This window comes from Periplaneta americana, chromosome 15 (genome assembly GCF_040183065.1).
Source record: "Periplaneta americana isolate PAMFEO1 chromosome 15, P.americana_PAMFEO1_priV1, whole genome shotgun sequence".
Taxonomy (NCBI): Eukaryota; Metazoa; Arthropoda; class Insecta; order Blattodea; family Blattidae; genus Periplaneta; species Periplaneta americana.
The window spans coordinates 159,255,506-159,280,277 of NC_091131.1; the positions used below are offsets into that span (position 1 = coordinate 159,255,506).

Here is a 24,772-nt window from a genome sequence, read left to right on the forward strand (position 1 = left end):
GTAGACAAAATACTTAAGAAAAAAGCTCACATAAAGATGATAATAAAATTAGTAAATAATAATACTAGTAATAACTGAGTGAAAAAAGAGACGATGTTGAGATTGATGGATTAATATTAAATTATTATTAGTAGTATAATTAGTGCAGGTCATGTTGATATAGTATATAGGGAAGTCTGTCATATAAATTTTTAAATTCTGGATCTGAAAATTTCATTGCTTAAAGTAGTCAATTCTGGATGAAATTTTATTATCGAATTATATAGACGTGGACCATAATTTGTACTGTGTAGTAAAGCAGCAGATGTGAAATATTTAGGTTCAACTAATTTAAGAATTTCATTTCGTCTTGTATTATGAGCATATGGCTGAGCTACAAATTTAATTCTATTTTTATGATAGAATTTCATTAAAGAGTATTTATAAATTTGGTCAATTCTAAAAACATTCAATTCGGAATGGATCAAATTTGTTGGATAATCCAGTCGCCTTTTCAAACAAATTTTGATTATACGTTTTTGCAACATAATTAGAGGAAAAAGAGCAGTTTTTGTAATGCCTCCCCATCCAGTTATACCATATTGGATAACAGATTCAACTATAGCCAAATAAACCAAACGTAATACATGAGTAGGCAAGTAATGGCGAAGGTTTACAAATTTGTAAATTGTTTTACGTATCCTGTTACATAAAAAGGTGATTTGTCTATCCCATTTCAAGTGCTGATCAACAATAATTCCCAGGTATTTAACATCTACTGATTCTTTCAGGCAAGGGCATATGCCGGTACATTGAAAAAAAAAACATTTCAATGCAGAAAATGTTAATATTATTTTATGATGTAGATATCCTATGTTCTTTTAAAACTACTCTTAAAACAATTGGCGAAACTTGTGACTAATAGGCCTAGACATATATTTCTGAACAATTATAATTTAAAATATAGCATGAAAAGAGGGGAAAACGTGAAGTTCAATCATTTAAATGACAACATAAAATAATGTAAAACATAATTGCTTTATAACAGTTCTATACTGTAATTTTATTTAATTTCGGTTTCACCCTTCCCAGTTGTTCCTCTTTCCCAATTAGATAAAAAAGAATCCGTCTAATTTTTTTCTCATTTTAAGGATAACAGGTAGGCTACTGTAGTAGATTGGATGGCTTTCAATTTCAACCTACATTGGCGCCTGTGACAAGTAATTTGTATAAGTATGGAGAGATGGTCATTAATTTTGTATATGATACTTCTTAAAATCAGGAAAAGAAGTGAAAAAAGCTTGAATGAACATCACTATTTGACTCAGAATTATGCATTTCAAATGTTTTCACTGCTTTATCTTCAAAATCTAACCCTAAACTGCATTTATGTTTTACTAATAATGAAATTAGTAGTTAAAATATCTTAATGGAAATAACGTTAATAATATTAATAAATTTTAATACCTTTGCTACTTTATGAAACACTTTGTTAATATTATTATTTATGTTAGTAATATTATGAGCGTTTACAGTAATAAGTAATATTATTAACTAAAACTTTTATGAAACAGAATAGTAATAATATTTCATAATGTTATTACCTTTTTAGTAATAGTATGGGCTGCGTTTAATAAAAGCGAAGACTATTCTGCATAGCACTCTACATTAGTAGGGGCAACATTCCTTACCCATGCTTTTCATAGACGAGATTTTATGCTCAGTATCCCGAAATTTAAGGGCAAGGTTACTGAACGTTTTGCCAGCCAATTGCAGCGCAAACTGGAGGTTGGCTACTGTACAGTAAGTGAATTAGCTTTTATTAACTGCAGTCACCCTGCTTATATAATATATCCAAGAGTACCTAAAATTGTGTCCATGTCGAACATTCCTCGGTCCTTACCAAGTATTTTACAAATTGAAGATCTAAACGTTAATTCCTTCACTGGCCGCCCACTGGTAACGAGTAGCAGTATACGATGCCAAACGCTCTTCACAGAACTGGGATGTTTAATATCTTTGAAGTAGGGTTGCCAGATAAAAGAAATGCAATCGTCGTACCAACTTATGAAAAATGCCGTACTTCAGCATAAAATTGTCGTACATTTCTCACTTTACTATTTTAATAGATAGTCCGTACAAAAAGATAACACCCAAAAAATTGGTTGATAGGCGTACATCAAATTCTACGAGTAAATTTTATTTCCAATATTAAGAATATTACTAATTTTGTAGTTCACATCCACAATGACAGCCACCGGCGTGGTTCAATCGGTTACGGCGCTTGCCTGTAGGTCTGAAGTTGCGTTCAGGCGTGGGTTCGATCCCCGCTTGGGCTGATTAGCTGGTTGGGTTTTTTCCGAGGTTTTCCCCAACCATAATGTGAATGCAAGGTAATCTATGGCGAATCCTCGGCCTCATCTCGCCAAATATCATCTCACTATCACCAATCTCATCGACGCCAAGTAACTTAGTAGTTCATGCAACGTCGTTAAATAACCAACTAAAATAAAAAAAATCCACAGTGACATTTAGCATTCAAACAAATCGCCAATTCTTAATCAACACTGTCATTTCCGGTAAAGCATGCACGATGAGGCTTGGTCAGAAATAACATTATATTGAAAGTCAGCAGAAACTTTATTTGGAACTAATATCAATCAATGCGGCAGCTGATAATTACGTCTAATTAATCCACCTGAAGTCGGCTCAAATCCAACACCACTATAATTTCGGATCGTTTAGACTTCTTAATCCTTCTGCGGTACTAATTCATTCATAAAATACATCCCTTGTGAACATAATCCTATAAGGAAGTCAGCAGATCTCTGAACTCGTATTACTTTCACATTATCGCGCAGTATATCAAAACCTAGAGCTGAAGATGACAAATATACTATTATGATTTACATGGCAAGCATAGACATTATATTGATTTTCAAAGCATCTTCTATCCCTTTAAAGCGCGTTTTTTTCCGTATTAGTCAACGACATACTGAATGAAGAAAATTTGTCTTGAAAGGAAAGAAATAGCTATTAATGTTATTTCAGTTATAAACCAACTTAAGTTTCAAAATAATTCTGCCCCTTCTGTAAAATAGTCGTACAAAATTGCGTCCGACATACAGTTAGGTCGTACCTCGTACAATTAGTCAAAATAGTCGTATGCGTACGACTATAGTCGTATGCGTACGACTATAGTCGTACGTATGGCAACCCTGCTTTGGAGTGCGATGGAGACGGTTTATGGAAAAACAAATCTTTTCCCTTATGAAATGCGACTCTTGTCTACTGACTGCTCGTATCGACGCCAGGTTGAAAGTTCCGAGCTGTGACAACACGTGTGGTAGCAGTTTTGACCTTGAATCAGCTGCTCTCGCTCACGAAGATTGTGACGTCATCCGATTGTTTGCAAACACATTGTGCAGGTCATCTCTCCTCCTCTCAAGGCTGCGACTCGTATTTATCGCTCGAATGGGTTTTGTTTCGCTGTCACATCTCACGTGAAGAATAGAAACCATTTCACGGACATGCCTACGCGTTGGGGCACTTCTGATACCGAAGAAATGTTTTTCGACATTCTTTCTGCATATCATATTCCAGCTAATCTAGGTGACGGAGTTTGTTCGTATTTAGTATACACGTGTTAACTGAACCGGGATAGATGCACATCAAATAATGAATACGAGAAGGCCTCATCATCCCCCCTCCCACTACGTCACGAAGGCGCATAGGAGCACGTAGACCAGTGAGCTCAGAGTTCACTGACGTAGACATAGAGTTCCATTACATTATTTGGTTGTACAGGGACATCATTTTATTTTTACTTGCATTTTTATTGTACCTGCATTTCTGAATGTACTTCACTCCCACCCCTTCACTAATGTCCTTGCTCCCGTCAGATACACAAACTTACGGCCGCTGTTGCATTCGAAGTCTTCAAGCAGTGAAGTAAACACTGCAGTGTATAGTGTGTTTCATAAATATGGTTGCGTTTTCTATAGAAGAAAGAACCTATATTAATAATATCGTACTAAAAAATTATATTCAAGAAACGATAAATTCAATTTCATAGAATATGCTTCAAAATGTTTTTAATAATATGCGTACTGAATTGAAGCCTGCATTGTAATGAACGGCAACCATTTCCAGCAACTTGTTTAAAAATTCAGATTAGCTTTTTTTGAATTGAGGTGGCTAGAAGCAAAGGAATGCTAGTGACATTTGTAATAACATGAGTTAAGTGCATCCAGTGTAAGCAAAAGTGTCTAAAATTTTAGTGACAAAGGGATATTTTAATCGCATCACACATTAAAATTTAAATAAAAATTTCACCGATTTTACGAAAGCTTAAATATGTAAACCCCATTTTCTCAAAAGTAACTTAAGTGCACTTACTGGCCTTTACTTATGACACCCTCAATTTAAATGCACTCTCTATATTGTATGTTAACACCAATAATTAATATGCTGAATAAAGTGGACATTACATAACGAACATAGCCGCCTGAAAAGTTGAGTTTTTGAAAAAAAAATGTTACTACTCTACCGTATTTTGATAAATTCCGTAAAAGTGATGATCAAACTGAAAATCGTAATATCGTATTTCCCTACAACATAAATGGATACACTACTTTTCTCTCCTCCTATACCTAGTAAAATGATTTGTTTACATATTGCACTAGTAACATCAAACTCCTGTAATGGAAGGGGGGGGGGTAACAGTGTTTCCGAGTATAGCCAGGTTAATGTTAAAAATGTTGGTAAAAATAAAGTGATGTCCCTGTAGTTACAAGTACAGTAGTTAACAATAGATGGCGCTCGTTTTTGTGAATACAGTACATACGAGTATTCATTCTTTCTTTACGAATTCGAATAAAGTGTAATATTTACGTTATTATCTTCGTTTTATTAATTTAAACATTTATTACGCTATTCTGTTCATGAAATAGTCTTATTTAATATCATGCAGATTTTTATTTTCTCGGGACAAAATAAAATCCTCTTGTGATAATACTTGTGATTAGAGACCGTTCTTTGTCCCAAGAGGCTACAGGATGAGTATTACTGGAGTTTTGAAGTAGACGACGCACGTTCATCTAAAAAAAAGCGAAGTACGTACTTCAGTGACGGCTCACGCGACTCTTCTTTCGTCAAGTGGGGCAGAACAAAACATGGGCCACTTTAACAATTACACTAATATTTACAACTTAAATTATTTACACCATCCGTGGCGAAAATGTCATCGTGCGCCGAGCCACTGTGTAACTTGCAACATGCATAGAACCTGTGAAGGGAGGCGGACACTCGAAGGGGAAGTGAAGCAACTGTCTGATTTATTAACGGATTTTCATTTTCCTTACGTCAAGCACTTGAATATAATTTTATACAGTATAAGGTTACAAACTAATGTTTAATACGTGTAACGAAGAAAGAAATGAATGAGAAAACATAGGACACATTATCACAACTTAAAATTAACTGTCTTCAGAATGTCTCTGCGACAGAGTTTCAAAATCACGAAAGTATTTGTCTCTCAGTCGTGATCTACATTTGGCTTTTAATATTTTCGTTGTTGAAAATAATTTTTCACAAACTTAAGTTGTAGCGAACATGGCTTCAACAGAGCAAGCGAAAGAACGAAGCTTGGATATTTATTTTTTGGAAAAGATTTGAAAAGTTCAACATTTGTCAAGTCTTTACATCTAGCTTTCATTTAACATCACATTGTAAATCTGTGAGTTTAAATTGAAGATCTAACCGCATTATTCGTACATCTGCCGAAAGAGGATCGACATACAGAGATGATGATAATAACAATAATAATAATAATAATAATAATAATAATAATAATAATAATAATAATAATAATACAACCTTTTAATGTTTCATAAGTGACATGTAGTATGTCGTTTTATGTTATACAACCGTGAACAAATCATACATTTAATATTCTCATTATATTGGCAGCAAAAGAATGCGTCCTCCCATCCTACTTGAAACTTTCGTTTTTGTAGAGGTACATGGTTTCGAGAGAGACATTGCGACGATACGCCACTCGCAGGTCAGAGACAAATACAAATGGAACTGAGTTTGACTCCAGTGAGTGAGAGGGTGGGGGTTGGGGGATGCAGGAAGCAAGAGAAATGCATGGCTATTAATGCGAACCACAATGAGCTCGCGGGTCACATTTTCGCCACAGCTGTATTAAAGCAAACTATTGCTCGAATGTAATTCACGACTAAGTCTGTGATGGGGATTTGGCCATAATTAATGATATGTTCATAAACCGTGCAATTTAGAAATGAAATGTGTAATTAGCCTATGTCTATTTTTGTGTGAATCCAAAGAAGTTAAGTTCATGTTACTCCGGTCCATGGTAAATGACTTCATGTACATGATTGTGTCTTTTGAAAGACAGTTCAAGGAAATAACCTAAACTATAAAGAGCAATATTCACAAGATGAAGGAAAAAGTCACTATATTTTTACGTGTTGGAAATAAAATTTGTTGATTAGCTCCTATTCTTTCTCATATAATAAAAATTAATATTTAAACACCAACAAATGAAATTATAGATCCAATGAATGATACTATATTTCAAGCTGTAGAACGATAGAAATTGATATAGATATTTAACTTCGGTTATAATGAAAATCTAATAGATTTTTTAAACCTCTTTTTTTAATCGTTTTTAAAAAGATCTCAAAACAGTTTTCTTATTATCTCCCAAAAAAGTGACATTAAATGAGAATTGATAAAAGCATAATATACATTCAAAAGATACAATATAGGCAAGATCTTCTAAGCGTTTTCAATATACCAGACGTTGGAGCAATTTTGTTACAAATACCAGACGTTGGAGCAGTTTTGTTACAAACAGCCAAAATATGCTCATCCCATGTTAAATGTTCATCAACAATTAAACCTAAAAGTTTTACTCATGCAAGTTTTTATATTACAGAATCATTACTTACTTACTTACAAATAGCTTTTAAGGAATCCGCAGGTTCATTGCCCCCTCACATAAGCCCCCCGTCGGTCCCTATCCTGAGCAAGATCAATCCACTCTCTACAATCATATCCCACCTCCCTCAAATCCATTTTAATACTATCCTCTCATCTACGTCTCGGCCTCCCCAAAGGTCTTTTTCCATCCGGCCTTCCATCTAACACACTATATGCAGTTCTGGATTCGCCCATACGTGCTACATGCCCCGCCCATCTCAAACGTCTGGATTTAATGTTCCTAATTATGTCAGGTGAAGAATACAATGCGTGCAGAATCTTTCAACTTCAATTATTTCGGAATAATAAAAAAAAAGAATTTAATAAAAATAGTGTACACAGTTTTATTCACATTCAAAAAGCTTATTTGCACAACTAATTTTCAAGAGTAATGATATCTGCCTCAGACTTTTCAAAACAGTTCTTTAGTCAAGTCAGTAATATAAAATACGTTAGTGTCATCTGGAAAAATAGCGGCAGTTCGATGTAAATGAAGAAATTTTATCATTGATGTGAATAAGAAAGAGAAGAAGTCCCAATATTGATATTTGCGGTACACCGTATGATAATAAGAGAGTCTCACTTTTCAAGCTATTCACTGAGACATACTGATATCGTTCACTTAAGTAACTCCGAAACTACTGTAAAACAACACCTTTAATACCATTAAATTCTTATTCTACATCTTGATTACACAACTTTTAACACTGTATCACTTCGGAATATGTATGATAAGAACTTTCTTGTGTTAAATATTATTAACGTACAGAAAACCCACAACAACAACAACACACATACACAAAACAACCAACCACCCCACACAACACAAACAAGCTGCATTCCGAACAATGATACACAGACTACTCAACATACCAATGAACCAACAGGATTACAACGAAGAACTAAACACAATCAAATACATAGCACAAGAAAACGGATACAACCCCAACATAATAGACAACATAATACGTAAGATAAAACAAAACCACAAAAAAGAAGAATACAACACAAACACAAGAACACAAAAAATACATCACACTAACATACGAAAACAAAAACACACATAAAATTGCAACCTTATTCAAGAAATTAAACTACAACATCGCATACAGAACAAATAACACTCTACAAAAACATCTCAACACACAACGCAAACAAATACAACCACACAGGCGTGTACAAACTCAAATGTAACACCTGCAACAACTTCTACATAGGACAGACAAGCAGATAATTTCAAACACGTTACAAATAACAACTCATCACAGCCATAACAAAATTACAAAACACCTTGACATATGCAGAACACATCACAAATTCCAACCACACCTACAGAGACATCAACACAGACATGGAAATACTGCACATCCAACCAAAAAGCCAAAATCTCAACACACTAGAACAATATGAAATATACAGACACACGAAAACACACCCCAACGATGATATTCTCAACACACAACTCAATTTCAAAACACATACACTCTTTGACTCTACACTACGAACGCACCCACACAGGAAACAACAAGAGGCGCCAAGACCAACAACGACCAGTTCCGAAGATGACCGAAAATAGGTCGAAACATGTTAACAAGGTACGTTAATAATATTTAACACAAGAAAGTTCTTATACATATTCCGAAATTCTTATTCTTGATGACGGAATCCTATCAAATATATATATTAATTTCTCCTCTTTCAGTCGCATTAAATATCGATACCATTCTAATTGTTTTGTTGTGCCTGACAATATTTTCAACCCTATCTTTTCTTGATATTCGGGCGGAACGTTGCCAATAATCCATGTCCATTGCTAATAGTTGGTGTGTATAAACACTGTTTAATTGCCATAGTTCCATATGATGCTGTACTTTTGGCTATGGAGTTCTAGATTCTAAGTTTTGTCTCTTTTTTTATGTTTATCCCATAGGACCCCATTGAGATGTGATATAGTAGTTTTTCCCGTTTTTTTTAGTATTCTCTAAGTTTTATATAATTTATTTCGTCATTAGTAAATGTATCACCCGAATAATTACATTCTTCAAAGGATTTGATAACTTCTTTCTCTTCAACAATCTAATTAAATCATGTTTTGAGAATTAAATTTTAAACCCCACTGATTTTATTCTTCGATTAATATCCTATTCATATATTCTAAATCTAGGTCATATTCCTGACAATTCAGCCAATATGATCTGGTCACCTGCAAATGGTAGAGAATGTATTATTCTATCTCCTACATAACACTCACGTTGCTTAATTTTTTCTTCAAATATTGTACAGGGTTTGTTCTAGGAAAAAGTAAATAAAGTTTGAGACAGACTGCATCTTTGACGTAATTCTTTATTGAAATAAAATACTGGTGATAATTTATTTTTGCTACAGAATTTATATAGCCTATAGATTTTCTTTGCATTTAAGCTTAATCAATGGAACAATATCAATTTTTCCAAATCTATAAACAAAATGAAATATGTATTCTAGATTACTGCCTTTAGATTTGTCAATTTAATTGAATGAAATAACATTAAAAATCGTTGCACTTCCTGCTCGAGATTGTTCCTCTGCTTATCTTTCTTATATTCATCTTATAAAATTCCCTGTATTGTGTGTCCATGTTGTAGTGTTAGTAATAGTCCTCTATAATTATTATTGTAGTAATTTTTGGCTTCTCTTTATGTATTGTAGATATATAGCGAACTTTATCTGCTGGTATATCTTAATCATTTATACATCTTTCAAATAAACGTCTTCTTTTTTTTTTTTCCGAAAGCTTACAGTATATGTACTTTTTTTTTCTTTTTCTTCAAAGAAATGTCTCTACAGCCGCTAGTCTTTCTTTTTTCGTATGCTTCATTGTTTTTTTTCTAACATTCCAATGTCAATGTATATCTTACTGGCACCTGATCAAATTGAGAAAGTTTGTTTAACTTACATGAGTTATTACATGGCATTTTTAACATACGTTTGTGATGACATGATAGAATATTACGTTTGCAATAACTCGGCTAGTGATTAAAGAATTTTTTGTTCGTGTCTTTATTCAAATACGATGGTTACGTAGTCCGACTTGCTTTTTGATGAACACAAAAGATTTTCTTGGATAAATATAGGCTATTATCAACGGATAAAATATTTTATTTTTACAGTGATTGAATATTAAGAAATTTAATAGGCGAATAGATCTTATTAACGGGTTCCTCCGATTCTTCCTCTTTATGCCGGAGTCGATAACTAGGTCCGAAGCGATGGGTGGATCTCGTACCACGGAAATTAAAAATATTGAATAGCCTGCCGAAAATCTTGAATATTATTAATCAGAAACAAACCATGTGCATGCCTGCTTACAGTTCCGTGAGCGTTGGTGAGTTTTGTGGACTAAATACGTTACCGATAAAATCGATAATTTTAATACTAGTTTATGGATATCTTAGAGCGATGTTCTTCGTAAACAGTTGCTTCAGAGCTCATTATCTAATTTACCATCTGTGACGGATTTACTATTCCACAAATAAATGCAGTATGTTAGTCAAATGACACCTAAAGAATTCAGTTTTTGAAAGGCTGTTTAATTCGTAAGAAACGTAGATACACACTTTCCAACAGAGTTGTCACTGCTAGGACTTTAGTACTAGATCTAGTTATAGTTTTTTATGAACATTTTTAGTACGCTAGTACTTTTAATGGAAATCTACTACTTTGCCGGAGATACCTGGATTTTACGAAATATTGTAACTTTAAGAAATGAAAAATGTTATAGACGAATAGAGGGAAAAAGTCTGTGTTCACTCAACGTTGATTGCTTGACGGTTGTCAGCCCACTTTGAGGTCTGTGGATATAGAGGGAAAAATTGGACCGGTGTCTGAAAGAGTTCCCGGGTAGCTCAGTTGGTAGAGCGTTGGTACGTTTAAACAAAGGTTCCGGATTCGATTCCCTCGAAATTATTGAAATCAGCTTTACAGAGAGTTATATCTGAAAAGCTTGATTTGCATAATACACGTCACTGTTCGTTAACAGAAAACCATAATTAAAGTCACACAGAGTTAGTGTGCACTCAGTGTTGGTTGCTTGACGGTTGTCAGCCCACTTTGAGGTCTGTGGATATAGATTATTATTATTATTATTATTATTATTATTATTATTATTATTATTATTATTATTAACAAAAACAAATAGACTAAATGTGTCGCGATATCGTTGGCGTTCAATAAAGTGTGTCGTCAGTCTAAAGAAGTTGGGAACTACTGGCTTACATGACCCTAACTTTGCTCAGCCAGAAGAAATTAGGCCTGCGTATTTCGGCACAGCTGTGAGGTGCAAATCACAGTTTTATACTCCGGAAACCGGTCTCTTGCGTCACAGACTGCTAACGAGTGTTGTTTGTTGTTTTGAATGTGCATTCCGCGATTGACGGCTAGGTCAGCTGGTTCGCGTTGCTGCCACTTGACAGTGGCGGCTCTGGAGTCAATGTAGCTGACGCTCTGAGAGAACGAGGGGTTTTCTTTTTCAGAATGATGGCGAAGTGCATCAACATTGGTTAAAAACGCAGTAATCATAGGTTATGAAACGGCGGTTAAACAGTGACCGTGGTTAAAATGTAATTTCTGTGCACCATTCATAATCAACGATTACTTAAACATGGTTATCTGACACCTCATTTAACCAGCGTAAAGTCTATGATGATGCACTGTTTCTACTGAATTACTAAAGGAAAGCGTCCATTCCTCTGCAAAGAAAATAGTCGACATCTAAAAACGACTGCGCTTACTCCGTTTTACATGGAAATGAATGTGTCCTATATTTTCGCGTTGCATTTGTTTGCCTTTGGGCGCTGTTATGTTTTGCGAGTTGCATTTCTTTGTTTTTCGATGCTGTTAGGTTAAAATCGTTCAGAATTGAAAATAAAATGCAAAAATTATTATATTCAAAGTGAGTTTGAAGTATTGATAGACTTAATTACTATATTTAAATATATATATATAGTGGGTGATCAAATTATTAGGGACACTTGGTAAAAGTAGGAATTTCATCTTCAAATTCACATAAAACACAAGTAATTTGGATTTTCTTAACTGGAAAAGCTTTATTACAATATTTTATAAACAATATTATTACATATTTAATTGTGTAATAATGAATATGGAACGAAATAAAGAAGGAAACTAATATATATATATAAGATGGAATCTCAATCAAGGAAAAGGATGAAGAAGATTAGTACGAATGTGTATATACAATCCAGAACGCCATTCATACTAGGGAACTGTGCATTATCCTAAGATCCATTCATAACCTCACTTCATTCTGCCAGTGACGTAGAAAAAGAGATGCTCGAGTGTTCCATCTTAAAATGAAGAAAATATCATTGCATATAATTATAATATAAGCAGCCGATCCATAGTAGAAATACGACTGTTTCTGTGTTATTTTAAGTGACCCATTTGTTACAGCAGGAATGTAGATTTTGATAAACGAAATCCCTCCTGAAATTTTCTGTCACTTAATTCCTCATAAGAATTCTCTCTTTGCACTAAAGAAACTTCACGCTCACCATAATCTATATCCAAGTAATTCAAGTAGGCTTACTGCACAATAATAATCGTCTTCGAAATAATCAGCTTTGGATCTGACCGCCATTTTGTTGTACTTGACCTACTAAACACTGGTTATCTCCTTTAACCACTCGAATATGGCCGGTTAGAAATTACAGTGGTTAACCTCCCTTTTAAGTCGTAACCGAGGTCAATGCACCATAAAAATGCTTAACCAAAGACTAGGTGGCAATTTTAACCGGTGGATAATGCACGTGGGCATGAGTAAATTTAGCTCCAAATCGCTGCCTATTGTTAAATTACCGAACATGTTGTAATAGTGCCACCGGTAACAATAATACACTGCAATTAAAATTAGAAGTTACCTCATTGTTAGTAAATCAGATCAGTTTTTCTCTTCTTCATTCTAGTGAAGGCATGACTTCATTAATTCACTAAGGAGGTTCTTGTAGGTGAAAATTAAGACCAGCTATTTCAGCTTGCTGTTGCACAAACTATTTCTGAGATGCGTTTGGTGCTCTTTAAAAAGAAAAAAAAAATACTCTGTGAAGAACAACTAGTCGATGACATGAAAAGAATTAAAAGTTACACGCTTCTGCGAACACTTTATACCTTATAGTGCTTTCTTTGAGAGATCTCATTAAATCTTCATTGTTCACATTTCTATGCGTTTCGCCTTAAAATATCAAATAAAGTTCGTTTTTAGCCTTCCTGTTTCAGGAAAATATTTTGGATAGCATAATTTTAAATTATCCAAAATGTCACTAAGGAAAGTCTTTGAATCTTGGAACTGGACACCATGCCGTGATGTAGCCAACAACAATCGCGACCCAACTGTAATAATGATAATCAGAGGTTTGTTATGACATATCAACATCTGAAGTGATTTGGTATTGCCAGGTCTTCTTAAAATAACACTACGATTTGCAGCTTTCATACTATTGGAAAAAGAGAAGATTAAAACAACGTAAGCTTGCATAGCTGTGAAGTAATAATAATAATAATAATAATAATAATAATAATGATTTATTTAACCTGGCAGAGTTAAGACCATACGGCCTTCTCTAACACTCAACCAGGAGTAAAAATTGCGTTACAAAAACACTACAAATTTACAAAGTACACTACAGTTTTACACACAAAACTGAATAAGATAATAATAATAAAATGTAAACAACAAGTAAGAAGAAATCAGACATAATATATAACATAGAGAAGGAAAGAAAAAAGCATAATAAAATGTGAACAGCAGGTCAAAAATAAATGAGGCATACAAAGTATAAAAAAATAAGACAATTATTGATAATAGTAGTAATAATAATAATAATAATAAATAAGAATAGTAATAATAATAGTAATAATAATGATAATAACAACAATAACAATAAAATAATAATAACAGGCCCAATAGTAATAATAATACTAATAGTAGTAATAAAATAGTGCAGTACAAAGCATACAATGAATACAATATTTTTAAGTGCACATAGTAAGGAAAATTATGTTTATATATAGCTCAACTTATCACATTAGAGATATACCATTATCGGAAAATATGAAAACAAAAATATAAAATAAGTTAAATATCACTAGAACATAAAAAAAAAATGTGAATACGTGGAAACATGCAATATAACACTTGTCATAATAGTAAGTTAGTTTGGCAGTTCGTCATAAGATAATTTTCTAACTTGGTTTTGAAAGATTTCAATATTCGGCAGCCCTTGACTTCAGGCGGCAGAGAGTTCCAGTGACGAGAGGTAGCAACAGTGAAAGATGAGGAGTACAGAGATGATGTGTGAAGTGGAATAATACTGAATACGTAGTGTTGGCACACAAAGTAGATCTCAATACATTGGTATCCTAAATATATTGCACTGTTGCCAATAACTTGTTGAATGTGAATAGAGAAGCATACACAGAACAGTAATCAGTGTGCTGATCATAGTGAAATCAATAAATTACTAGAAATATATAAACCTGATATTACTAAATGTAGAGTCGTAAAAGCAAAATATGAACTGGCCAATTTCGATGGAGCAAGTAAAATTCTTGTTAAGTGTTCTGTGCTCAACTATTTGAAAAAGAAATGTATATTTGTGATGGTAAATTAGAGAAATTATTGAAAATGAATGCCATATGAAGGTATTAATTTACTTACAAAGTCATGCGAAAACTCTAAATCATCACCGTACACAGGTTTTCTGAAATGTTGAAATGAAGGGATGTATTTGTTGTACATGTGACAATATTTGGTCATCGAGATGCAGTTTATTCAATTAAACTGATCACATGTATAACAAATACATCCCTTCATTTTAACATTTCAGAAAACCTGTGTACGGTGATGATTTAGAATTTTCGCTGTCCAAAAATCTGAAAAAATCTAAAACAATTATATTACCGGTTCTTCTGTATGGTTGTGAAACTTGGACTCTCACTCTGAGAGAGGAACATAGGTTAAGGGTGTTTGAGAATAAGGTGCTTAGGAAAATATTTGGGGCTAAGAGGGATGAAGTTACAGGAGAATGGAGAAAGTTACACAACACAGAACTGCACGCATTGTATTCTTCACCTGACATACTTAGGAACTTAAAATCCAGACGTTTGAGATGGGCAGGGCATGTAGCACGTATGGGCGAATCCAGAAATGCAGATAGTGTTAGTTGGGAGACCGGAGGGAAAAAGACCTTTAGGGAGGCCGAGACGTAGATGGGAGGATAATATTAAAATGGATTTGAGGGAGGTGGGGTATGATGATAGAGACTGGATTAATCTTGCACAGGATAGGGACCGATGGCGGGCTTATGTGAGGGCGGCAATGAACCTTCGGTTCCTTAAAAGCCATTTGTAAGTAAGTAAGTAAGTTTTGTAAGTAAATTAATACCTTCATATGGCATTCATTTTCAATAATTTCTCTAATTTTGCCATCATAAGTGTACATTTGTTTTTCATATAGTTGAGCACAGAACACTTAACAAGAATTTTACTCGCTCCATCGAAATTGGCCAGTTCAAATTTGCTTTTACGACTCTACATTTAGTAATATCAGGTTTATATATTTCTAGTCATTTATTGATTTTTACTATGATCAGCACATTGATTACTACTCTCTGTATGCTTCTCTATTAACATTCAACAAGTTATTGGCAACAGTACAATATATTTAGGATAAGAATGTATTGAGATCTACTTTGTGTGCCAACACTACGTATTCATTGTCAATATTACTTCATAGCTATGCAAGCTTACGTTGTTTTAATTTTGTTTTTAATATTTGACATGATCTTCTTTAATGTTGTTTTGGATGATTAGTATTGTCACTATTATATATTTCACTCTATTTATGTCATTTCCAAATGTAAGGCAAAGTTTTGTAATTGATTTTAGATGGATATCTGTTAGATCTCGTAGGCTACCTGAAGATGCCCTATAAGGGTGAAAACGTTAATATTAAGACTAAATAAGATGTAAAACATAAGTGTTTTGTTTTATTTATAACCAGGGAACGGATTTATATGGACTAAAAATATATGAAATATGTAAATATATATGTAGTTATTTTTACCAAAATATGGAATTAAATATGGATTTTTACCAAAATATGGAATTAAATATGGACTTAAAATTATAAAAAAATGACTATGTACGTTAAATATTGGTACATTTTAATCAAACTAAACAAAAAATATAATGGACGTACCTTATCTTCCAATGTAGTTTCAACAAAACACAATTTTTATTGTCTGTTACCATAACAATAGGTTACAAACATTTCTTTCAAGTGCTGAAAAGTGAATCTTCTTCTATTGTCTCTGAGGATAGATTTATACTGACTAAAAGAGCGTTCGACGTCACAAGAAGTAACTGGTACATAATTCAATTTCACAATGTCTGCTGGGGATAAGTCCAAGTTAATCTTCACTGTTGATTCACCACTCATCACAGCAACAACCTTTTGTAGTTCTTCATATCCAGGGTTTTTTGAAAGTACAGTGTCCACCTTAGCTCTTACTGCATCTGCAACTTTACCTCTACCACGATTCAGTTGTTCCACAGTACTATTTATAATTTCAAAACTTTCAGATAGTGAAAGGTGCCTATTTTGGAGACTTTTGAGCGTTTTTATGATGCATGAAAATGTATGCTGAATGTGAGCTAAGTCATTCTTCACACTTATGTCACAGGTAACTGTTTTCGCAGTATCAATTGAGACTGCATCTTCAGAGTCCAATGCAAGGAGAACATTGTTAATAGAGTCTATATGTTCGGCATAATATTCAACTGCTTCTAGCCATGTACCCCATCTAGTTAAAATTGGCTTTGGTGGCAATGGAATTTCAGGGTACATTTCTTTCAACACGTTAACTCTACTGGGAGCTTTGAGAAATACTTTTTTCACTGATGAAATCAACAAATCTACTTTAGGGAAATTGTCTCTGACCACTTCTGCCACACGATGAAATGCATGCGCCACACAAGTAAAATGAGTCAATTTAGGATATACAACAGATAATGCTTGTCCAGCTTTGACCATATAAGGGGCAGCATCGCTAATAAAGAATAACACATTATCGTACATAATACCCTTTGGCCACAGGATACCCATAGCTTCGTTGAACAGTTTAACTATAGTTTTGTTATTGCACTTTTCTAGAACATCACAATGTAAAAGAATTCGTTCAGAATATTGTTCACTTAACAAACCGATAACTACATTACCAACAAGTCTACCTTCTTTGTCGGGAGTCTCATCAATGGAAACCCAAATTGAACTATCTTTAATTTCATCTCTTATCTTCTGTATTGTCTCATCGTAGATGGATGGAGCATACGTCTTCCTAAGTGTTGACTCATCCGGGATTGTATGTTGAGTATATTTTTCAAGGAATTCCCTGAAGACCTTATTCTTTAGTTTGTAGAGAGGAATATCAGCAGAGATGAGAGAACGGCACAGGTCGATGTTAAACTCAGATCTTACATTCGATGTTGTTGGTTGTGTTAAAAACAATTGTCTCTGCTTGGAATTTAGTTGTTTGTTGGCCTGATGTTTACTAGTTGTAATGTGTTGTTGCACCAGGAACTTTTGTGTAGATGATACTGCACACTGACACAAATTACAAAATAATATTTTATTGTCAGTTGATAAACCATCTTCTTTAAATTCTGAAATGTAACTTGTTAGTTTTGATTTTAAATTGACTGAATGACGTACTTTTGGCATATTTACCGTCTTTATAGTATGATTTACAAAACTGAACCTCTGACTGGCATTTAACTGTTGAGCTGCACAACTGAAGTCTGTTAAAAATTTTAAATTAAATTAATACAGTTTTGTAACTTACTTTCCCATTGTTGATAGGACTGCTAATTTTCAAATAACTCTGATGTTAAAGGGATTACTGAACATGTGTTTAAATCTCTATTGTTGAAATGTATTTTTAAAAGTTAATGGAATTTTGTTTTGTTTTATTGTTAAACCTAATATAATATGGACTGTTTTATATGAAATATGGAAAATATATGGAAATTAACGAAAATATGTACTAAACTCTAAAATATGGAAAAATATGGAAAATAAAAGTAGGATTTTTCAACCCTACACATTGTGAAACATAAAGATAATGCAAAATATAAATTATATTAGCTTTATAAGTAAAAATATGTATTTACATATAAATCCTTTCCCTGTTTATAACCAATGCTCAAGAAATAAGACGGAATAAATAATTAATTATATTTATATATGTCATTAAATTTAAATTAGTCCATAATGTCATGCTTTTAAAGTGAGATTAAAAATTATACAAAATTCCTACATTTTAATACTTTTTTTTACGTAGTCTCACAGTTCCAGTTCCACTACGCGTAGTGAAGTTCCACTTTGGCTGGCAACACACTAGTTGACATTTTTTAAAATTATTGATCGGTCAGCGCATTTAGCGCTATACAGATCATTTCTAAATAAAATATAAATACTATACATGACACAGAATTGAGGGCAGCCTAAATTGGGCTCCTCAATGAACAAAAAAAATTGTTAACGGATAATTATATACATAGTTGGTGTGATGATAAATTTTGATTATAATATGAGGTCCATTAGAAGTCGGCTCTTGATTCTGGTGGGAAATGTGGACTTTCTTCCGAGAGAGTAGTGGATGGCGCCTGAAAAATTTTTTAGGTTATAGAATCTCTTAGCTTGTAAGTGAATAAACTGTTTGATTGTGTCAATATCAGTTTCTCTATGTAGTTGGCTGTTACGGACAAACCAAGGAGAATTGAGTGAAATTCGTAGGACTTTATTTTGAAATGACTGGATGTGTTTAATTTCACTTATTGCAGCTCCTCCCCAGACAGGACAGGCATAAAGCAGTAGAGGTCGTAATAGAGATGTGTAAAGTAGCATGCAATTTTTAGCTTTAGAGATGATTTCTTGTTGAGGAGCGGATATAATTTAGCGAGTCTTGAGTAGGCCAATTTAAGTTTGTTGTTGATGTGATGTTTCCATGATAGACGGCGTTCTAAATCCACTCCAAAGTATTTTACAGCTTTATCCTTTGGTTTACATGGTATCATTGTAAGTAAATATCTTTCTTCCGCATTTTTTTGTAATTCAGTGCGATGCGCCAATTTTGAAGCCAAGGACATATGTCTAAGGCTATCTGAAGGTGATTTGAGGCTATGGGTTGCATAAATAGCTATATCGTCTGCATACATAGCAATTTGTGCAGTTAGTGTTGCACGAATGTCCGAAGTGTATATATATATATATATATATATATATATATATATATATAGAATAATATCAGACCTAAGATAGAGACTCGAGGAACGCCAGCACTAATGAATATCTGACTGAGAATGTGCGATTTGATAAGAAACTAGTCATTATGTTGCATAGGTCTGGAACGCCGGACTTGTGTAATTGGCACCGAAGACTTTTATGTCAAAGTCGAACAAATGCTTGAGTGAAGTCAAGAAATGCGACTGCAGTGTGTTCTTTCTTTGCAAAGCCCTATGTAATTTGTTCGGTGATACGAAGCACTTGGTGATTGGTAGAATTATTTCAACGAAAGACAAATTGATATGGAGATAGGATGGATGTTTGAAGTAGAAACTTATCCAAACGTTTCAGCAGAAACTTTTCAAAGACTTTGGATATAGTTGACAAAAGACTTATGGGACGGTAACTTGTTGGATTTGAAGCAGGTTTTCCAGGTTTATGAATTACAATTATTACTGCATGTTTCCAAGTATCAGGGAAATATTCGAGACGAAGTAGAGCATTGAATAATGAAGCTAAGTTTGCTAGAGCTTTACGAGTAAGATACTTCAATACAAAGTTTGGGATGAGATCGTATCCAGGAGGTTTCTTTGTAGGAAGTTTCTGAATTATTGTGTGGATCTCATTTGGCGAGGTGAAATTTACGGGCAATGGTGCTAAAGGATGATTACTCGGAAAATGTTCTATATCTTCGTTGAATTCTTTATTCTTGATTGGGTTTGTAATGAAAGAGGCTTGAAAGGTGTGTGCGAAAATTTCACACTTTTCATTGTCTGCGAAAACTTCACACTTTTCATTGTCACTTGCATTATTGACAACTGTCTTGTTGTAAAGGTGGGATTATACATGGATCTTTCAACACTCTTTGTCTCTTTCCAAAGGGGGGAATCTTCTGGAGATAAAATGGATAGATGGCGTTGATAAGATATGAATCGGTGTTTGTCCAACAATTTTTGTACCTCTCTAGTTAGTTGATTTAGACGGTGATGCTGCCATAGTTCTCTATTTTTTTTTGCCACACTCGACAGGTTTGTCGCCCTCGATAGCGTAGTTGGTATAGCGCTGGCCTTCTATGCTTGAAGTTGCGGGTTCGATCTCGGCCGAGGTCATTTAAGTGTGTTTAAATGCTACAGGCTCATGTCAGTAGATTTACTGGCATGTAGAAGAACTCCTGCGGGACAAAATTCCGGCACACTGGCGACGCTGATATAACCTCTGCAGTTGCGAGCGTCGTTAAATAAACCATAATTTAAATTTTTCGACGGGTTAGATGTTTTCCCTTTATAAGCCGTTTTATTTTTGAGGGGAGAGTTTCGTGATAAGATTTTTTATGTACTCGTCTTGACGGAACCGTTGCTGCTCGAATACATGAAGTAATAGCATCAGTGAAAATGTGAACTGCTGTATCAGCATCTGTGATTGTTTTCAAGTTATTGGTGGGTTGCAAAAACATCGTCTAGTTTTAGTTGAAAGTAGTTCCAGTTTATAGTACCGTCGATATGTCGATTGGGAGGAGGGCGAAGCATAGGGTTGTCGTCAAATGATGTTATGGATATTAATACAGTTTTCCTCTGCGATAGTAAACGTCTTCCATTAGATGGGGAACCTGGATTCAGTCAGTGGTGTATTATTCTAAGTATTTTAAATAAGTGGTCACAGTTATTGATAAATTACCTGAAACTGATAGTGCAGCGTGTGTGAAAGCAGTGAAAGATTGTCTGAATGACTCACGAGTGAAAAACGATATTGCCTACATAACATCAAACTTTTCTTTCATACCTGCAAGCATTGAACAATTAGAACGTGAAAAACAATCTCTTTGTAGCCAAATAGCAATAGTAAAGGAAGCTCAAGTGAACATACATTCTGCTTTGGGCGAAACTGGGAAAAAAGTTAAAAATAAGTGGGACAACGTATTAAATAAGAATGTAGGATTTTCATTGTTGGAAAAAGTATCAAGAGTGATATCGGGGGAAAGTGTAAATGTTCCAGTAAGTATTGATGTTTCTATTGTACCTAATTTAAAATTTGCGCCTCTCACATCAGTTTCGGTTGAAAGAAGTTTTTCTGCTTTCAAAATGATTCTCAGTGACAAAAGGCAAAGGTTAACTGTGGAGAATTTAGAAAAAATTCTGGTGGTGTGCTGTGCAGATAATTATAATAAAGTCTGAGCATGGAACTGAATTTCAATAACTTAAAATGAGTAATCTTGATATCGATAATCATTATTTCATTAGTTTCAATATATTAAATTTGTGCAGCTCTGTTTATAAATATAATATAGTATTCTTTTTTAATGTTTAAACATACTTTTTTGTGCGTATTTTAGTGTATAACTAAAAATTTCAGAAGTATGATACCTTGATGTGCCTAAAATGCCTATTTTTATTAAAATAGAGCCTAATTTTACAAATTTTGAGCTTATTTTAGGCGCCTAAAACTGCAATTTTTAGTGCCTAAAAATCCGATGTCTACGTAATTATAATTGCCACACCACCAGAGGCTTCGGGAGCAACACGATCAGCTCTATAAATATTGTAACCAGGAACTGTAAACTGCTCTGGGTGAATAAGATGAATCTCAGTAACCCACGCTACAGCTACATTGTGTCGTGAGAGAAATTCTAAGAAGGCTCATCTCTTAGCTTTGATTCCATTTGCGTTCCTCTTCAAAATAATCAGCTCAGAGAACGTTATATTGGCATTAATGTTCATTACTTACATGGCCTGTGACAAGTTGGAAGAGGAAAGTTTTAATCAGTGGTAGGTATGATTTGAAAGAAGTTATCGCTAATTGAAATAAGTTTCCAATAACATCTGTAGCAAGAAAGGTATCTTGAATTGAAGTATCGGTGACATTTGTTTTAATGGGTACGAGTGTGGCCGGTGTAGATGGCGAGGCAGAAGGAGAATTTGCTGTAAGATTAGGAATTTTTTTGCAAATTCAAGGTTGGCGGTGATGTTGAGAGATTTTGCTGTGGATGATTTGAATCAGACTTTTTCATTAAGCCAAAATAATAACTACAACCCTTAAAATTTGCTGAGTGTGCTCTTTCACAGTTGATTCATGTTGGTGCGGCTTCTCTAGATTTAGTGCATTCAGAAAAGTTATGATTTTGAGGAGACTTCACGCAGCGTGGTGTGAGATAGCAAATGTTTTTAGTGTGACCATAACTCTGACATTTTGCACATTGAGGAATGTTTCGGAGTTTTCGGCGATATTCTACTCTAATGAGAGTTGAATTTGTTTTATATAAAAAATCGACTTAACCTTGTTCATTCTTGTGCAATTCCACTGCGCAGAGCGGCATAGGTTGTCTGTTTCTATAGAAAAGCCTGGTAACTTTAATAACAGGCAGGTTGAGAAATTTAAGCTCCAAGATAACATCTACATCTGTTAAGAGTATGAGGAACATTGCGTAAAACGACTTCCAGTCTCTTGGTATCTGCAGTATGATAAGGGAGCTGTGATTCTTCTAAGAATTTTGTAACCAGACGAAAGTCAGCAGCGGTAGTAGTGTTAATTTTTAGAACTTTGTCCTGTTGTGTTGAATGCTCATTAGAAACAATGGAATCTATGTCACATATTATCTGCTGGTAATTATTTACTTCGTGAAGAAATATTGGCGGTACTGTGATTTTGGGAGTGGGCCTAGTAGAGGTTGATTCTTGTGTTGATGCTGGAGTCACATCAGTTTCATCAACAATCTCAAGAGGGGAAAACTTATTGTGGACGGTAGTTAGATCGACTACATATTTAGAATTTATTGTAGAAGTTGAAATTGTTTGTTTTTATTTAGTGTGAAAAACCTTTCATCAGAATTAGAAGAATTATTTTCAGTCATTTCTTCATAATATTGTCGTTCTGTGACTAATTTTGAAGGTTGTATCAAGGAACGTGATGCAGAGGGGTTAACTGGAGAGCCTTGATTTGGAAGAATAAATGGTCTTCGTCTTGTTGAAGTGATTGCATATTAAAGACCATGCAACAATGCCTCCTTTTATTTTATGATAGAAAAGAAAACACTATCTGTTTTTTCAGATAACCAAATTGTTTGTATTTAACTTATTAAATATTATATTATTTGAGTAAAACAAATGTTCCTAATATTTCCACACTTTCTTCAGCTGTCAGTAATACAAATATAGTTTAAATTCAATTACGAATTTTGCTGGATGCAGTTAAAAATAATAATATCACCATTGAACACAAACTTACTAGTTTCATGACCCACTCTATTCACTAGTTGACGTGAAATGAATCTTTATCCTGTCAGATACATGGCAACTCATGGTACTCCTTTCGTTCCTCAACATCAGACCTAGCGACCTGCGTAGCTCAGTCGGGTGGTGCGCTTGCCTGCCGATTCGGATTTGCGCTCGGGCGTGGGTTTGATTCCCGCTTGGACTGCTTATCTGGTTGAGTTTTTCCGAGGTTTTCCCGAACTGTAAGGCGAATGTCAGGTAATCTGGCGAATCCAAGTACCATCTAATAATCATTAAGGAGCGGATTCCCATGTAATTAAATATTATTTTTGCGTGTGATAAAACACAATTAACAAAGTTAAAAATTCCGAACATGAAGTTTCAAGTTTAAAACCCGAATTTTATTTCACATAAAACACATATTTTCACAAAAAAATGATCTAAATACATATTTTCAGGAAATCTATTATAAACACATAAATCTTGGAGTTTTTTTTTTACTTAAATAATTTTTACAAGAATTTTTAAACATTTTAAAACTAAATCAATTATGTCACTCAGAAGTACGTTATCTTTTTAAGAATTCTTGGTTGCTTCGTGTTTCTAAACGCTGTGGGTGTATCCGTGATCCATTTTTGTAATAGTCCTAATATCGCCTCAAGTTCTGAGAACTGCTAGGCAGCATATCAGTGTTATTATTAGAGAATAAATTAACATGGACAAGGAGGAGAGATCTTGCAACACGTAATTAGGAATGTTTATTGTTGCTGAAGATGATTTCATTCAACGCTTTGTTTGTGAAACAACAGATAAGAGCTCGGGTATGAACATTATTTAATTTAAACAAATCTCTCGCCTCTCGCTCATGTCTATCAAGTAAAGCAATATATTTTGTTGTGATTCCCTGTTATCGGCTTCGTCAATCGATATCCTTCAAGATATACTGAAAGATGGTTGTTTATAAAACGATTTGGCTTTCCTATTAGCAAATCTAAGCCTTTTGTGTGACACCATAAAAAAACTCGAAACATCCAAAAGCCTGTTGTCTGAAACAGGGAGGTGCGTGCCGTGGAAATAAAACTAGATATGCTACCAGGTTCAGAAGTACAAGTACTAAGGGACAAATTCCAGAATGTGTTTGGGAAAAACAGTGGATATAAAAAGATGTGTTAAGTTGCTCAAGTATTGGAGGATGTGCCTGTAGGTGAAATTGACGGTGTTTGTGTTTGTGGCATTCCTC

The 24,772-nt window shown here is 34.1% G+C and overlaps 1 protein-coding gene across 5 annotated transcripts in view; it reads left to right on the forward strand.

The window, feature by feature from the left end:
• The window catches only part of Mondo (MLX interacting protein mondo), a 654,540-nt gene that overhangs the window by 455,964 nt on the left and 173,804 nt on the right, over window positions 1-24,772 (forward strand). The window lies entirely within an intron of this gene.